Raw genomic sequence first — 15074 nt, 5'->3', positions numbered from 1 at the left:
CATCCAGCTTGAGGGGGAAATGTGGTACCCCCCTACCTCCCTCCCCGATGGGACAGAGCATGCGTGCCCTGGCAACCCACTCGCACCTCCCACTCCACATGAACTGAAACACAAGCCTCACTAGAGGCCTCCTCAGACAAGCCGGCAATGGGTAGATGTACGCCAAATACAAAAGAGATGGCAACACATCCACCTTTAGGACCAGGACTTTGCCCATAAAAGACAAATACCTAGCCTTCCACATTGCTAGCTTCCTCTGTACCACTGCGATACGCATGTTCCAGTTTAGCGTCGCTGAGCCGGAGGTCTCAAAATGGACCCTGAGAATCCTCAGGGCCCCCTCACAGAGAGATAACCCCCCGGGCACATCCGTTCTACCGCGCCATCTTCCGAAAAACTTGACGGAAGACTTTGCATGGTTCAGAACTGCTCCCGACGCTCGGGTGAAATCCCCAAAGATGGCAAGGGACCTTGTCAGGCACGAGTCCTTGCACAGCAGCAATGAAGTGTCGTCGGCGTACTGCGTCATCTTAACACGCAGCCCACCACTTCCAGGGATCAACAAGCCTTCCACCCCTGTGTCTGCCCTAATGGCAGCCCCCAGAGGCTCCATGTACAGAACGAAGAGGAGAGCCGAGAGTGGGCACCCCTGCCTGACCCCAGACGAGAGGTCAAAAACGTCACCCAAGTGACTATTTACACTAACTCGGCACCCCGCTCCGACATATAATGTACGAATCCATCCTATGAACTTCTCCCCAAATCCTAATGGAACTAACACTCTGAATAAAAAGGATCTATTCATGCGATCAAAGGCTTTCGCCTGATCTAGCGCTGCTACCATTAAAGGCAGTCCTCTATCTTCAACCCAAGCGATGGAGTCCCTGATTAACTGTAGGTTCCATCTAATAGAGCGGCCCTCTACCCCGCACGTCTGATCCTCATGGACGACGTAGGGAAGGGCTGTGCACAACCGGTCTGCTAAAACCTTTGCAAGTAGCTTGTTATCTACACACAGCATGGTCAACGGCCGCCAGTTGCCAAGGTCTGTTCCCAAGGACTTCCCCCTTCTTATATAAAAGTGACAGCACACCAACAGCCATTGATCCCCCCGGGACCCCAGTCTCAAGGATGGCCTTCAAGACTTCGAGGACCACTGGTCCAAGTATACCCCAAAACTTGAGATAAAACTCAGCCGGCAGCCCATCCATCCCAGGCACCTTCCCTTTTCCCATCCTCCTAAGAGCGCTCTCAACCTCTTCTAGTGAGATCTGGGCCTCCATCACTTCTCTAATATCCTCCGGCAACCGAACAAGTGTTCTAAAAACACATTTCCCTGCTCTACATCTATTTCCCTTTCCTTAAATAAACCTTGGAAATGATCAGTTATACTACCATTTTCTTCCCTAACGCCATGCATTACCTTCCTACTCTGTCTGGCCCTAACCGACTTAAAGAACATAGTAGAACAAGTCTCATTGTGTTCTAGAAAGACAATATGCGCACGCTCCAGGAAAGCTCAAGCCTTCCGCTCCTGCAACTCCCTGAGCTGCGCCTTTAGGGTTGCGGATCTCTCCCAGTCAAACGACCCGCCGAGGTTGCCTGCCTCGTACTCGAGTTCAATTAACCTTTGGATACGATCCACCTCCCTCCTCTCCTCCCTTTTTTTCCTCTTGCAATACCCTATTATAAAAGCCATAATCCTCACCTTAACTAATTCCCACCACTCTAACACCCCCTCGCACATGGACCGGAGGCCTTCAAGCCTCCAAAAGAAACCAAAAAACCCGTCAACAAAAGCCTGCTCCTCCAGCACATCCCGATCTAACTTCCAGTACCCCCTACCAAAGAGGCAGACTGGCGACCCCACCTGCAGGAGCACCCCATCGTGATCCGAAAAGAAAACAGGCAACAGCCGCCCAGACAACTTACCCAAAGACCTGGGTACAAAAATATAGTCGAGCCTCCGCTCAACCCCCTGGAGTTGCGCCATGTAGGACTGGCCATTTTCGGAGTAGTGTGCAGACCACCATCAACCAGACCATGGCAAGCCATTAGCCCGGTAATGGCGCCTGCACTGCTATCCCCCCTATTCCTAAATCTGTATTAAAATCCCCCGCTATCACTAATTTCCTATTTGTGACACACAGGGGCGTCAGACAGTCCACCATCTCCCTCCTGTCTGCCACCACCTGTGGCCCATACACCAACACTAATCTAAATATACAATCCCTTATCGTGACATCCACCCCTATAACCCTCCCCTGCATTACCACAAAAGAATCCTCCACTTTTACCTCCCTGTGCCCACACAAAATCCCTACCCCCGATGAGTGCACCCCCCCAATACCCCAAACCGACTCCCCCTTGTCCCACTCCCTCTTAAACCTACTAACATCCCCTCCATCCCTCAGGTGAACCTCCTGTAAAAAACAAAAATCAAACCCCACACCTTCCAAATAACTAAAAACCGCCCTCCTCTTTACAAAATCCCTTAAACCCCTTACATTTAAACTAACAAAAGTAAAATTAGACCCCATGAGGGAATAAAATAAAAACATGTAATACACTCAAATTCTAAACCCAGACAGAAAAAAAAACCAGGAGACTCACCCGATGCTCCCCTGCTCCATATCTACCGGTGAGAACACCATCCGTACTCCCGACATCCCCCCCTCTTCCTCCATCTCACCAACCCAGGATGCAGGAATAGTGTTTGGCTCCGGGGTGCCCTGCTCCCTGGGTCTACCCCCACACTCCTCCCCCTCCCCAGTGCTGCAGCTGGTTGGAAAAAAAATAATCGGGGAGGCTGAGTCCCCAAACAAAAAACTCCCCACCTCCTCCTGTACCCAGTCCTGAGTCTTGTTAGGTGTGTCCCCACCCAACAGAAGTTGAGGGCCTGGGGAAACCAGCAGCAACCCAGAGGTTTCTCCCACCCCCATCACTCTCTTCATTCTCTTCTTTGGTGATGGCGGCAGTGGAGAGATACCACCCTCCCCCCCGCCAGCTCCTCCACCATACCCCTCATCTCTTCCACCAGGGCACTTTCCCCCCACTCCACTTGCTCTTCCACCGTCTCCTTCTCCAACACTCCTCCCTCGCTTTCTTCTCTCTCATGCTCCTCCACTCGGTTGCCTTCTTCCGCCGCTTTTCCTGGTTCTCCTACTCCCGTGCCTTCTGTTTCCTTCTCTCTTCCATCCGCCGCTTCTTGCACCTCCTCCTTCCTTACGGCCTTCCCTTCTGGACCTGTACTCTGGTCATGAGGCGTGCTTCCTTCCCCTCCTCTTCTTCCCCCATCCCCCGCTCCTGCTCCCCCCCAGCCGCAGACGCATATGACCTCTGACGAGCCGGGCACCCCCGCCACAGGTGTGCTGACGAGCCACACCCGTGGCACGCCTTAGGCTTGTCACAATCCCTCGCCTCGTGTTCCTCAGATCCACAAAATCTGCATTTTCTTGTGCTGCACGAGGCGAATATGTGGCCGTAGGCCATACAGCGCCTGCAAAATGGGGGCTGACGTGCATAAAACAACGTCCCCTGTCAGCCCCTAGGGAGAACATAGCAGGAGGATGGAGGTAGTCACCATGTCCCTTTGGGTCCTCCCTGAGGAGGGCCTGGAAGCCTCTCCTCCCATTCCAAAACCCAAGGGAGTCTTTGAGGTGCCTTGCTGAGGAGACGTTATCCATGTATCTCCCCAGAAAGGCCCTCACCTCTTCGTCCTTAACGTATGGGTTGTAAATGTTGACAGTTACAACCCTAAAGTTGTTCTTCGCCAGGCTTGTTATTTCATAGTGGCTCATCGGCCTCTCACCTCCCACTGCTCTTGCCCTTCTCAGGATATCATCGTGTTTCTCCTCTGTATATAGTGCCACGTCGTATGCTCCCTCCAACGAGTTGCCTTGGAAACAAAACACGTCCTTCACCGTCAGCTTTAGAATCCCCATCAATATTATCCTTCCAAAAGTTTCCCGTCCTAAAGGCTCCAACTCCTTTTCTTTCCAAGCAAACCGAATCGTGTTGGCCAGCCCAATCCCAGGGACCGACCGTGTTGATGGATTTAGCACCATCTCCGCAAGGAGAATGGCGCACGTTCTCTTCTCTTCCAAAACAAGGAAAAAAGAAAAAACCAAAGTGACTGAGCCTATCTGTTGCAAACAAACACAGAGACAGGAACAATCACCCACAAAACACTCAAAGAATATGGCTGCCTAAACATGGTTCCCAATCAGAGACAACGATAAACACCTGCCTCTGATTGAGAACCACTTCAGGCAACCATAGACTTTTCTAGATAACCCCACTATACCACAATCCCAATACCTACAAAAAACAAGACTAAACGCACCACATAATAAACCCATGTCACACCCTGGCCTGTCCAAAATAATAAAGAAAACACAAAATACTAAGACCAGGGCGTGACAGGAGGGTTTCCCAACCCTGGTCCTCCAGTACCCCCAACAGTACACATTTTTATTGTAACCCTGGCCAAGCACACCTGATTAAACTTGTCAACTCATCACCAAGCCCTCAATTAGTTGAACGAGGTGTGTTTGGCCAGGGCTACAATGAACATGTGTACTGTTGGGGGTACTAGAGAACCAGGGTTGGGAAACACTGCTGTATGGTGTCGGACTCCAGTTCTTAAAGCTGCTCTTCCTCCTGACTGGTCCTGAGCTCCCGTTCCTTTTTAATCTCTATGGGCTCTGGGTCCTCCTGCCCCAGACTGGGGCTCCACTACTGCTCACAGTGCTGCTGCTCAGGGGGAAACTCCTCTTCAAGCAGAGCGCAACTGAGCTGCTGAGGGTCTGGAAGGAAAATAGGGAATAGATAACTATGATGACACAAGATGTATAATAATGTATTCTAAATCACTGTAGGCTTGTGGTTTGATACTAGCTAAGACGTATGCAAAATAACAGATAGCTATAGTGACACGTGTGCTAGGCCTAATTTATCCAATAAGAAAGCAAGCAACCAATGGTACACAGAAACAATCTAATATGTAGTGTTGCTTCACTGTTTCATCAACCATACACAAACCCTTCACATGCTTGCTAACCAAATATAATGAAGAGTTCAATGTACAATGTCATAGACGCAACCGAGAAAACACCACCTCTTCCTTCCTAATCTGACCCTTGAATCTTCGTCCACCAACCTTTCCTTGGAGGGCATATAAATGCTGGCCCTTGCGCTCTGAATCCTATCTCTTCTGCCACACATCAATCATAATGGCACTAATCTTACATTTGGCCTTACCTCTACCCAATGGAGCAAGAATATAAATTATATCTCGTTTTAAAGCCCTTTTGGCTACCTGGTCTACTATTTTATTCCCGGTCACTCCCGAATGGGCTGGGACCCAGCATAATCTCATTCACTACTACAGCCTCTTTCGATTCTCGCAGAGTTTCCAAACAACCACTACGGTATGGGGTTCGTCAATAGTTACCACACCACAAAGTCATAAAACCCGCCTAATTCTACAATTGATCATAAAATAAAATGTTATTTGAAACCCAACCCTAACCTTAAACACACTGCTAAAATTAATAACAAAAACAATATTTTTGTTTTCATTAACTTTTACGACATCATAAGACTATTCTGACTTTGTGGCTGTGCTATCTAGCGGAAACCCTTGGTATGTATGATCAGAGAGGAAGAAACGAAGCGATATGTTTCACTCTCGACAAAATCTGTCCAAAATAAACTCAATGCGTTTCTATGGTTTTTATTTTGGACCTAAGGTTATCGCCTGTCATCCCGCCTTTGGGACAACGACTCAGAGAGGAGACATGAGCATCTCGTCATTATATACTGATCACTGATATGGTGCACAACATGTGGCGCAGATGTAAACAACACCATAGAGAATGATAGAGGCATCTAGTGGCCAAAAGGCCAATTAAAATGGGCAGCGCCATTGAGGGCTTCCATCGTTTTAATCTAGTCAACTCTTCCAACTTCATTGGCTGATCCCTCCTGGTGAACCTGTTGGAGTCTTGTCCAACTGGGTCATCAGAAGGGATCAGCCTATCTTGAAGAAGAAAATTGACTAATTGAAAATGGAGATAGCCTCAATGCCACTGCCCATGCTGTCACAGACACTACAATGGTACAGCTGTCACAGACACTACAATGGTACAGCTGTCACAGACACTACAATGGTACAGCTGTCACAGAAAGTACAATGGTACAGCTGTCACAGATACTACAATGGTACAACTGTCACAGAAACTACAATGGTACAGCTGTCACAGACACTAGAATGGTACAGCTGTCACAGACACTACAATGGTACAGCTGTCACAGAAACGACAATGGTACAGCTGTCACAGACAATACAATGGTACAGCTGTCACAGACACTACAATGGTACAGCTGTCACAGAAACTACAATAGTACAGCTGTCACAGACACTACAATGGTACAGCTGTCACAGACACTACAATGGTACAGCTGTCACAGACACTACAATGGTACAGCTGTCACAGAAACTACAATGGTACAGCTGTCACAGACACTACAATGGTACAGATAAAAAGATGAGTCCTCTATCTAACTATGAATAACACAGCGGCCTACTTCCGCTGTGTGACTGGAAAATTGCATTTCCGCCACTTACTGGACTAATTTTATTTTACTGTTATTATGAAGGCACCTTTTGTCATAAAACATTTTGATAACCAAATCAAACTGCATAGGGAGATAAAATATAGATAAAATATTCTGGTTAAAATTCTTATTTTAGATGGGTTATTCTCTCTGTCTCTCTATCTCTTTCTGGTGGTCTCTCTCTCTCTCTCTGTGTTTTGAGTATTGGCTTAGTAATAGACCTCTGTCAATCAGCAAGCATATCAGAAGAACTATCAAGAGAGACACTGTAAACATCAACAGTATAACTTTACACAATAGTTTATGTTGCAGTCATTGTGTCCCAGATTGTAGAAGTGTTGGTTGGATAATGGTCAGGTAACCGGTTTGAGGACATAGTCCTGAGAGGGGAGACAGTGTTAGAATGCGTTTTGCATCTTATTCCAGGAACTCAGTCAGAGCTAAGTGTTTAATGTAGCTGACACAAAACCATTTTTCTATAAGATCTTTTGGTCACAATTCCGTGCTTATCTGTCCATATGGCAGACACTGATTAAATGGTCAATAGATTTTTTGATGACACTTCACAGCAAAGGCACAATCTGTTTTCAAACCACTATATTGATTATCTTTGACATAGTACTCTGCCTTCTAACGGCATGCTATTGTATTGCAGTCCTTTGAGTAGTGGAGTAAAAAATAATAATGATATTGTGTGAACGCAATATTACTGTGAAAACAGCTGTCCGTATTCTCCCAATCACTATATCAGGTGATTGCAAATAAAGGGAAAAGTCAGGTCTTCTCATCAACAACAAAAAATGTATGTGCATTAACACAGAGTAAGATAATACCGGTATTGTACTGCACTATTCTTACTAGGGAATATATTCATGTTCACTGTTATTGAAATGTAAATCATTTGGAGTCAATCAATCAATTTTGCTATAAGTGATTTCTTATTAACATGTCACGCATTACGTTCTACGCACGTGCCCCTGCACTTTTGACTAGAAAGCCCCTAGCGTGAACCTGCCAACGCCCGCCGCAGAGACACAAATAAAGAGGATACGGTACGGAAAATGACTATTTTTAATAAATTATTTCTTCACGTATAGTAGCTAGTTACTATCGGTGTTATAACTAACATGTCACTATCAACGTAGGTATCTGGTTGTTTACTCCATTGGAGATAAAATGTTTGCTTTTGTCATCTCATTCAACAACAGCATCCGCTTGGTAGCCAATCTAACGTCGTTTACTACGGTAGCTACTGCAAACTAGCGAAATGAAGCCGCTAGCCAAACTAACTAGCTAAATCAACGCTAATCAGACTTTTTCAATTAAATGATAGCTAACGTTATCTAAATGAGCTAGTGGATTAACGTACTTAAAGCAATCGATCTGACAGGGTTTGTATAAAAACAATTAAGTTACGTTAGTCTGTGTTTCTTCATCGTTGATTGACACTGTTACTACTAGCTGTTAGCTAGCTAGAATGGCGATGGTGGCTCTCTGCTTAAAACCGCCTGGGAGGGTAGTTAACGTTGCTGCTAGGAGGAAGCCAGGAGGAATGATTGAACGATGGTAGCCAGCACATAGACGTTTCCATTATTTCACGACAACGTAGCGTGTAATGTTACCTAGTTAGGAGTGTTATTATTTTGATTGTTGACCATTTCTCTACCAATGTTTTAGAATTGTCAGACAGATAGATTAGGCCATCGAATAGTAGCTACGAGCCATCTTTAATTAGCTAGCTGGTTAGCTCATGGTTAGTTAATACATGGATAGTGGTACATCGGGTATATGGTTGTGTAAAGCTGATTTGTTTTTTTTGTCCCCTTCCACAGTGCCATTCAGTCAGTGCTGATAGAAAAGCAATTCAACCAAACTCTGACTTTGTGGTACATTGATTTCATTTATTTGGTGTACTGTACTTATTGACAGACTAACGTTACATTCAGAAAAAGGCATAGACCTTTAAAAGAAGTATGGTTATGTGGGTTGGCTAGCAGTACGTGAGTCAGTGTGTTTTCTACATAGGCTGTAGGAAGGAAACAGGGAGGCTGTGAAAGATCACTAAAGCCTTTCAGAGTGAGTAAATCCGGTGTAATACCAGACACCGCCTTGCAGATAGAGCTGCTTTTGGTAGTCTATACTGCACAGCATTGTACTGTAAACCCAGATGGGAAAGTCCCTGAAAGTCATTGCACAGCTGCATTGTGTGTCCCTCTGCCCCTTCTGTAAAAGTGTCCTAGGTGGGAGAACACCTGCATCTGCAAAGGGGTGGGATGGTGAATCTTCTATTGACATTCTTGGAATATCTGGGCATCCTAGCATTAGTTCAACATTAGGCACATGTGTGCGTGTTTGGAGATGGAGACAACACTTTACTGTTGTGATAATGATTGCATCAGCCTTAATCCACTCATTTGTGTTTGTAGGCCAGCCAGCACTCTGAAACAAGGCCAACCAAGGCAGTGAAAGTAGCTGACTGACAGAGCGGTGTAATCTGAGTCCACATAGGTGATAAGTCCACATTGCTAGGTATTGGTTGGCAACTATTGAAGTTGTTTCCTTTCAACAGGCCAGAGGCCTACAGAAAATGACAACAATTTTGGAGAGGTGTGTGGAACATATGGTATGACCAGCTCTAATCGGGATGTGATTCCATGTTCTCACGGGCCTACATGCAACAAAGGTGGTGGCTGTTTATTGAAAGCCCATACACTCGTCACTCATCTTCTTGTCCGCTTGCTATCAGGAAGCATCATAAGTATAGTAGGCATTAACCGTGTTGAGTCACACATAGTGACAAGTTGAGACACCATTTTAGACCCAGCAAGCTGTTGGTTGAACATGCTCATTAGTCTAGCAGTAGGCTTGGAGCGGCTAGATGTGGCAACACTGTCTGTTCTTGTCAGGCATATGACCTAAACAGTGCTATCTATCACTCTTTAACTTTGTCTCAACATCACCCCAGCCAGTGTCCAGCTGCTTGGAGCCAGTGTAGGAGGAAAACACCCTGATCAGGCTGGTGTGTGTTGGAACAGAGGGATGGTTGGCCCCTCATCCTCAGGTTGTTTGAGTGTGGAAGGAAGATGTCCATCTGTGCATTAGTTTATGTTCACTCCCTCTCCCGTTCACTCTCTTGCTCACTTTGCAATGACACTGTCCTGCTTTCTCTCACCCCCCTCGCTCTCTTTTTCCCTTACACTCGTCGCTCATCCTCATTGCTACAGAGCTCTGCGGAGGCTCCACACATACCCATCTAGCGTCCCTCTGCCCCCATTGTCAGCCCCCCCACTCCCTTGCCTGGAGAAGCTGTGGCCTAACCTCTGTTGAATAGGGTTGCAATGAGGGGTTCTGGAACTCATGGTGATATCAAATATATGCGATATTACTGTGCATCGTAGACATTCTATTTTTTTACTGAGATTGCACGTGGAGTCATGTGTTCGCTAACAGATCATGTGACTTGTCTGTTACAGACCGCAATGCTGTATGGAATAATTTGTCTGTTTAATCCCCTAACTCTGGTATGTACACAGTCTTGAACCCTTGATATTTTCCTCATATCAGTTTTTGTAGTCCTTTCCAGTCATAGCCACATTCATCCCTTATACGGGTTGAAAATAGCAGATTTTGTCATTGATAAGTGCCTAAATTGGAACGCAGTGGCTGTACAGTAACATGCTATACATGATGTCAGAGCACAGGCTCTCCGCTTCACAGCGCTTTAGGTTTTGACTGACTGCTGTTCTGAACTTGAGCACTGCGTGTGGCAAGATGATGACCCTCACCCCTCCTGCTAATTGGGCTGCTTTTGCACATTTGTTGTTTGGGTGAGGGAAATGCTGTAAATTGAGAGGAGTCTGTTCTGAAAGATGAGATACTGCTTTGATGTCATACAAGCTAACCACACACCTATGAGTCAATGTGCATGTCACATTTCCATATTTGAAAAGTCATCTAATTTAGTGTCAACGTTTATTATCGTTAAGTTTGTTCCACAGTTACAAGGATGACATGTTATACCCTGGGTTGTCCTAAACAGAAGTAACCTGTTTGTCGTATTGTGAAGAAAATGTGCCAAGGAACGCACACTTGAATGCACTCATGACTCTATTCTATGTGCACCAAAATCTGTTTGTCTGAACTGTCTTTTGTAAGCCCAACAGTGGAAGATCGTATTTTATAACTTAAGTTAGCCATGTTGGCAGTAGAATAAGCTTTAAATGATGCCCACCTGACCCAGATTGCGATTTATAATGGAATGTTTTTGTGTAGCGTAAACATCAGTAATTGTGTTATGGTGGGGATGCAGGGCTGTGTTCCAAACAAACTACAAGTGTGCTTGCTTCAGTTCCTCAATGGCAAAGCTAGGAGACCTAATTTAAAAAAAAAAAAAAATGTTTTTAAAAGCACCTTTTTTAATCAGTGAGTCGCTAAAAATTCATTTGACCGGTCATGCTTATCGGTCTGAAGGTTAATTTGCATAATTAGTGGAATTAAATTGTTGAGTGGGTATTTTCATTAGTCGTCTCATTTCTCTCACGTGCATAGCATACAGAGCCTTGCTTGTGGGGCAGAATAGCTATCAACTGTCAGACAGAGCGAGAGCACCTCCTCAAAAAGCTGGTACTGGAGTGAAATGTGTTTTTGTAAGCCCAGTCATTGTGCAACAAATTATTCTAAATTCAATCCTGTGTTAACTGTTCTGGTTTCTCTCCTGTTCTATTGGTTTTCATATCAACTTTCTTTCCTTGTCCAGAAGCCGAAGGCACACTCTTAGTCCTATATTATCATCCTAGTTATTGCTATTAGATTCCACCTCAAAGTTTTCTAACAGATTTATCTCTCACATATGGAATCACTCACATTAGCTGCAGTGTTTAGAGCAGTACTTTCCTGCTAATTGTATTTTGGTGAATATTTGAAAATGTGGTTTTATTAGCTGCTTCATTATCAGAGGTGTATGTTCAATAATAGACTATAGCCTTTTGACAGTAAGATGATGTTTCCATTAAGGAGTTTTGGTCTGATTTTCCCATCTTCTCCAGTGTTCTCTTTCAATTGCTTCCCTGGTCATTTAATATAGCTTTTTATACTTCTTCTGATAAGGCCAAATTGAAATGTTTCTATTTACACTGAACAAAAATATGCAACATGTCAAAAGTTGGTTTCGTGAGCTGAAATAAAATACCCCAAAAACGTATTCCTCAAATTGTGTGCACAAATTTGGTAACTTCCCTGTTAGTGAGCATTTCTCTTTTGCCAAGATAATCCATCCACCTGACAGGTGTGGCATTTCATTACACAGGTGCATCTTGTACAGGGGACAAAAAAAGGCAAGTTGAAAATGTGCAGTTTTGTCACACAACACAATAGATGTCTCAAGTTGAGAGAGTGTGCAATTGGCATGCTGACTGCAGGAATGCCCACCAGAGCAGTTACCAGAAAACGTAATGGTCAAATCTCTACCATAAGCTGCCTCCAATGTCTTTTTAGATAATTTGGCAGTACGTCCTACCGACCTCACAACCACAGACCACGTGTATGGAGTTATGTGGGCGAGCGGTTTGCTGATGCCAATTTTGTCAATAGAGTGCTCCATGGTGGCGGGGTTTGGGCAGGCATAAACTACCAAATTTTATGTCACATAAACATGTTTAGCAGATTTTATTGCGGGTCTAGCAAAATGCTTGTTTCTAGCTCCAACAATGCAGTAATATCTAACAATACACACAACCTAAAAGTTTTAATTATTATTATTTTTTAAATCTATAAATACTAGGATGAGAAATATTGGAGTTGCATATACTAAGACAGTAGAATAGAGTACAGTTTATGTATGAGTAAAGCAAAATTATGTAAACATTATTAGTGGCTAGTGATATCAACTCTCTGTACAGTTGAAGTTGGAAGTTTACATACACCTTAGCCAAATAAATTAACTCAGTTTTTCACAATTCCTGACATTTTAATCCTAGTAAAATTCCCTGTCTTAGGTCAGTTAGCATCACCACTTAGTTTTAAGAATGTGAAATGTCAGAATATTAGTGATTCTTATTTCAGCTTTGATTTCTTTCATCACATTCCCAGTGGGTCAGAAGTTTACATACACTCAATTAGTATTTAGTAGCATTGCCTTCAAAATGTGTAACTTTGGTCAAACGTTTCAGGTAGCCTTCCACAGCTTTCCCACAATAAGTTGGGTGAATTTTGGCCCATTCAGGTTTGTAGGCCTCCTTGCTCACACACGCTTTTTCAGTTCTGCCCAAAAATGTTCTATAGGATTGAGGTCAGGGCTTTGTGATGGCCACTCCAGTACCTTGACTTTGTTGTCCTTACGCCGTTTTGCCACAACTTTGGAAGTATGCTTGGGGTCATTGTCCATTTGGAAGATCCATTTGCAACCAAGCTTTAACTTCCTGACTGATGTCTTGAGATGTTGCTTCAATATATCCACATTTTCCTACCTCATGATGCCATCTATTTTGAAGTGCACCAGTCCCTCCTGCAGCAAAGCACCCCAACAACATGATGCTGCCAGCCCGTGCTTCACGTTTTTTTTGGCTTGCAAGCCTCCCCCTTTTTCCTCCAAACATAACGATGGTCATTATGGCCAAACAGTTACATTTTTGTTTCATCAGACCATAGGACATTTCTCCAAAAAGTACGATCTTTGTCCCCATGTGCCGTTGCAAACCGTAGTCTGGCTTTTTCTTTTATGTTTTTTTCTTTTTTCGAGCAGTGGCTTCTTCCTTGCTGAGCAGCCTTTCAGGTAATGTCGATATAGGACTCGTTTTACTGATACTTTTGTGCCTGTTTTCTCCAGCATCTTCACAAGGTCCCCTGCTGCTGTTCTGGGATTGATTTGCACTTTTCGCACCAAAGTACGTTAATCTCTAGTGGACAGAACGAGTCTCCTTCCTGAGCGGTATGACCGCTGCGTGGTCCCATGGTGTTTATACTTGCATACTATTGTTTGTACACATGGAACGTGGTACCTTCAGGTGTTTGGAAATTGCTCCCAAGGAGGAACCAGGCTTGTGGAGGTCTGCAATTTTTTTTTCTGAGGTCTTGGCTGATTTCTTTTGATTTTCCATGATGTCAAGCAAAGAGGCATTGAGTTTGAAGGTAGGCCTTGAAATACACTGACGGGTACACCTCCAATTCACTCAAATTATGTCAATTAGCCTATCAGAAGCTTCTAAAGCCATGGCATCATTTTCCGGAGTTTTCCAAGCTGTTTAAAGGCACAGTCAACATAGTGTATGTGAAATTCTGACCCACTGGAATTGTGATAAAGTGAATTATAAATGAAATAATCTGTCTTTAAACAATTGTTGGAAAAATGACTTGTGTCATGCACATAGTAGATGTCCTACCCGACTTGCCAAAACTATAGTTTGTTAACAAGAAATTTGTGGAGTGGTTGAAAAAAATGATTTTTTAAATTTTTTATACTCCAACCCAAGTGTATGTTAACTTCCAACTTCAGCTGTATATGGGGCAGCAGCCTCTAGGTGCAGGGTTACGTAACGGGGTGGAAGCTGGCTAGTGATGGCTATTTAACAGTCTGATGTCCTTGAGAGAGAAGCTGTTTTTCAGTCTCTTGGTCCCAGCTTTGATGCAACTGTACTGACTTCTCCTTCTGGATGGTAGCAGGGTGAACAGGCAGTGGCTCGGGTGGTGTTAACTTTTTGGCCTTCTTGTGACATTGGGTGCTGTAGGTGTCCTGGAGGGCAGGCAGTGTGCCCCCAGTGATGCGTTGAGCAGACCGCACAACCCTCTTGAGCCCTGCTGTTGCAGGCGGTGCAGTTGTCGTACCAAGCGGTGACAGGATGCTCTCAATTGTGCATCTGTAAAAGTTTTAGGGGCCAAGCCAAATTTCCTCAGCATCCTGAGGTTGAAGAGGCACTGTTGTTCCTTCACCACACTGTCTGTGGGTGGACCATTTCACATTGTCAGTGATGTGTATGACGAGGAACTTGAAGCTTTCTACCTGCTACTGCGGTTTCGTCAATGTGGATAGGGGCATGCTCCCTCTGCTGTTTCCTGGAGTCCACGATCAGCTGCTTTGTTTTGTCAACATTGAGTGAGAGGTTATTTTTCTGACACCACACTCCCAGGGCCCTCTCTAGGCTGTCTCGTTGTTGGTATTCAGGCCTACTACTGTTGTCATCTGCAAACTCGATTGAGTTGGAGGTGTGCGTGGCGGACAACAAACACAATTGCACCTTTTCTATGGACATTTGAATGTACTGAGATACCGTGACAAGATCCTGAGGCCCGTTGTCGTGCCGTTCATCTGCCGCCATCACCTCATGTTTCAGCATGATAATGCACGGCCCCATGTCGCAAGGATCTGTACACAATTCCGGGAAGCTGAAAATGTCCCAGTTCTTCCATGCCCTACATACTCACCAGACATTTCACCCATTGAGCATGTTCGGGATACCAGT

General features: G+C 44.7%; 1 protein-coding gene across 2 annotated transcripts in view; it reads left to right on the top strand.

The window, feature by feature from the left end:
- The first annotated feature begins 7572 nt into the window (after positions 1 to 7572).
- Positions 7573 to 15074, top strand: part of cdc42 (cell division cycle 42) — a 34402-nt gene continuing 26900 nt past the window's right edge. For both annotated transcript variants that reach the window (XM_024427194.2, XM_024427196.2), the window contains exon 1: positions 7573 to 7673. The gene's annotated coding sequence lies outside the window, so the exon portion shown is untranslated. The remainder of the gene's footprint in view (positions 7674 to 15074) is intronic.

This window comes from Oncorhynchus tshawytscha, linkage group LG07, assembly GCF_018296145.1.
Source record: "Oncorhynchus tshawytscha isolate Ot180627B linkage group LG07, Otsh_v2.0, whole genome shotgun sequence".
In the NCBI taxonomy this organism is placed as follows: Eukaryota; Metazoa; Chordata; class Actinopteri; order Salmoniformes; family Salmonidae; genus Oncorhynchus; species Oncorhynchus tshawytscha.
The sequence above is the reverse complement of the archived record's forward strand: the minus strand, read 5'-3'. Positions and strand labels throughout refer to the sequence as shown.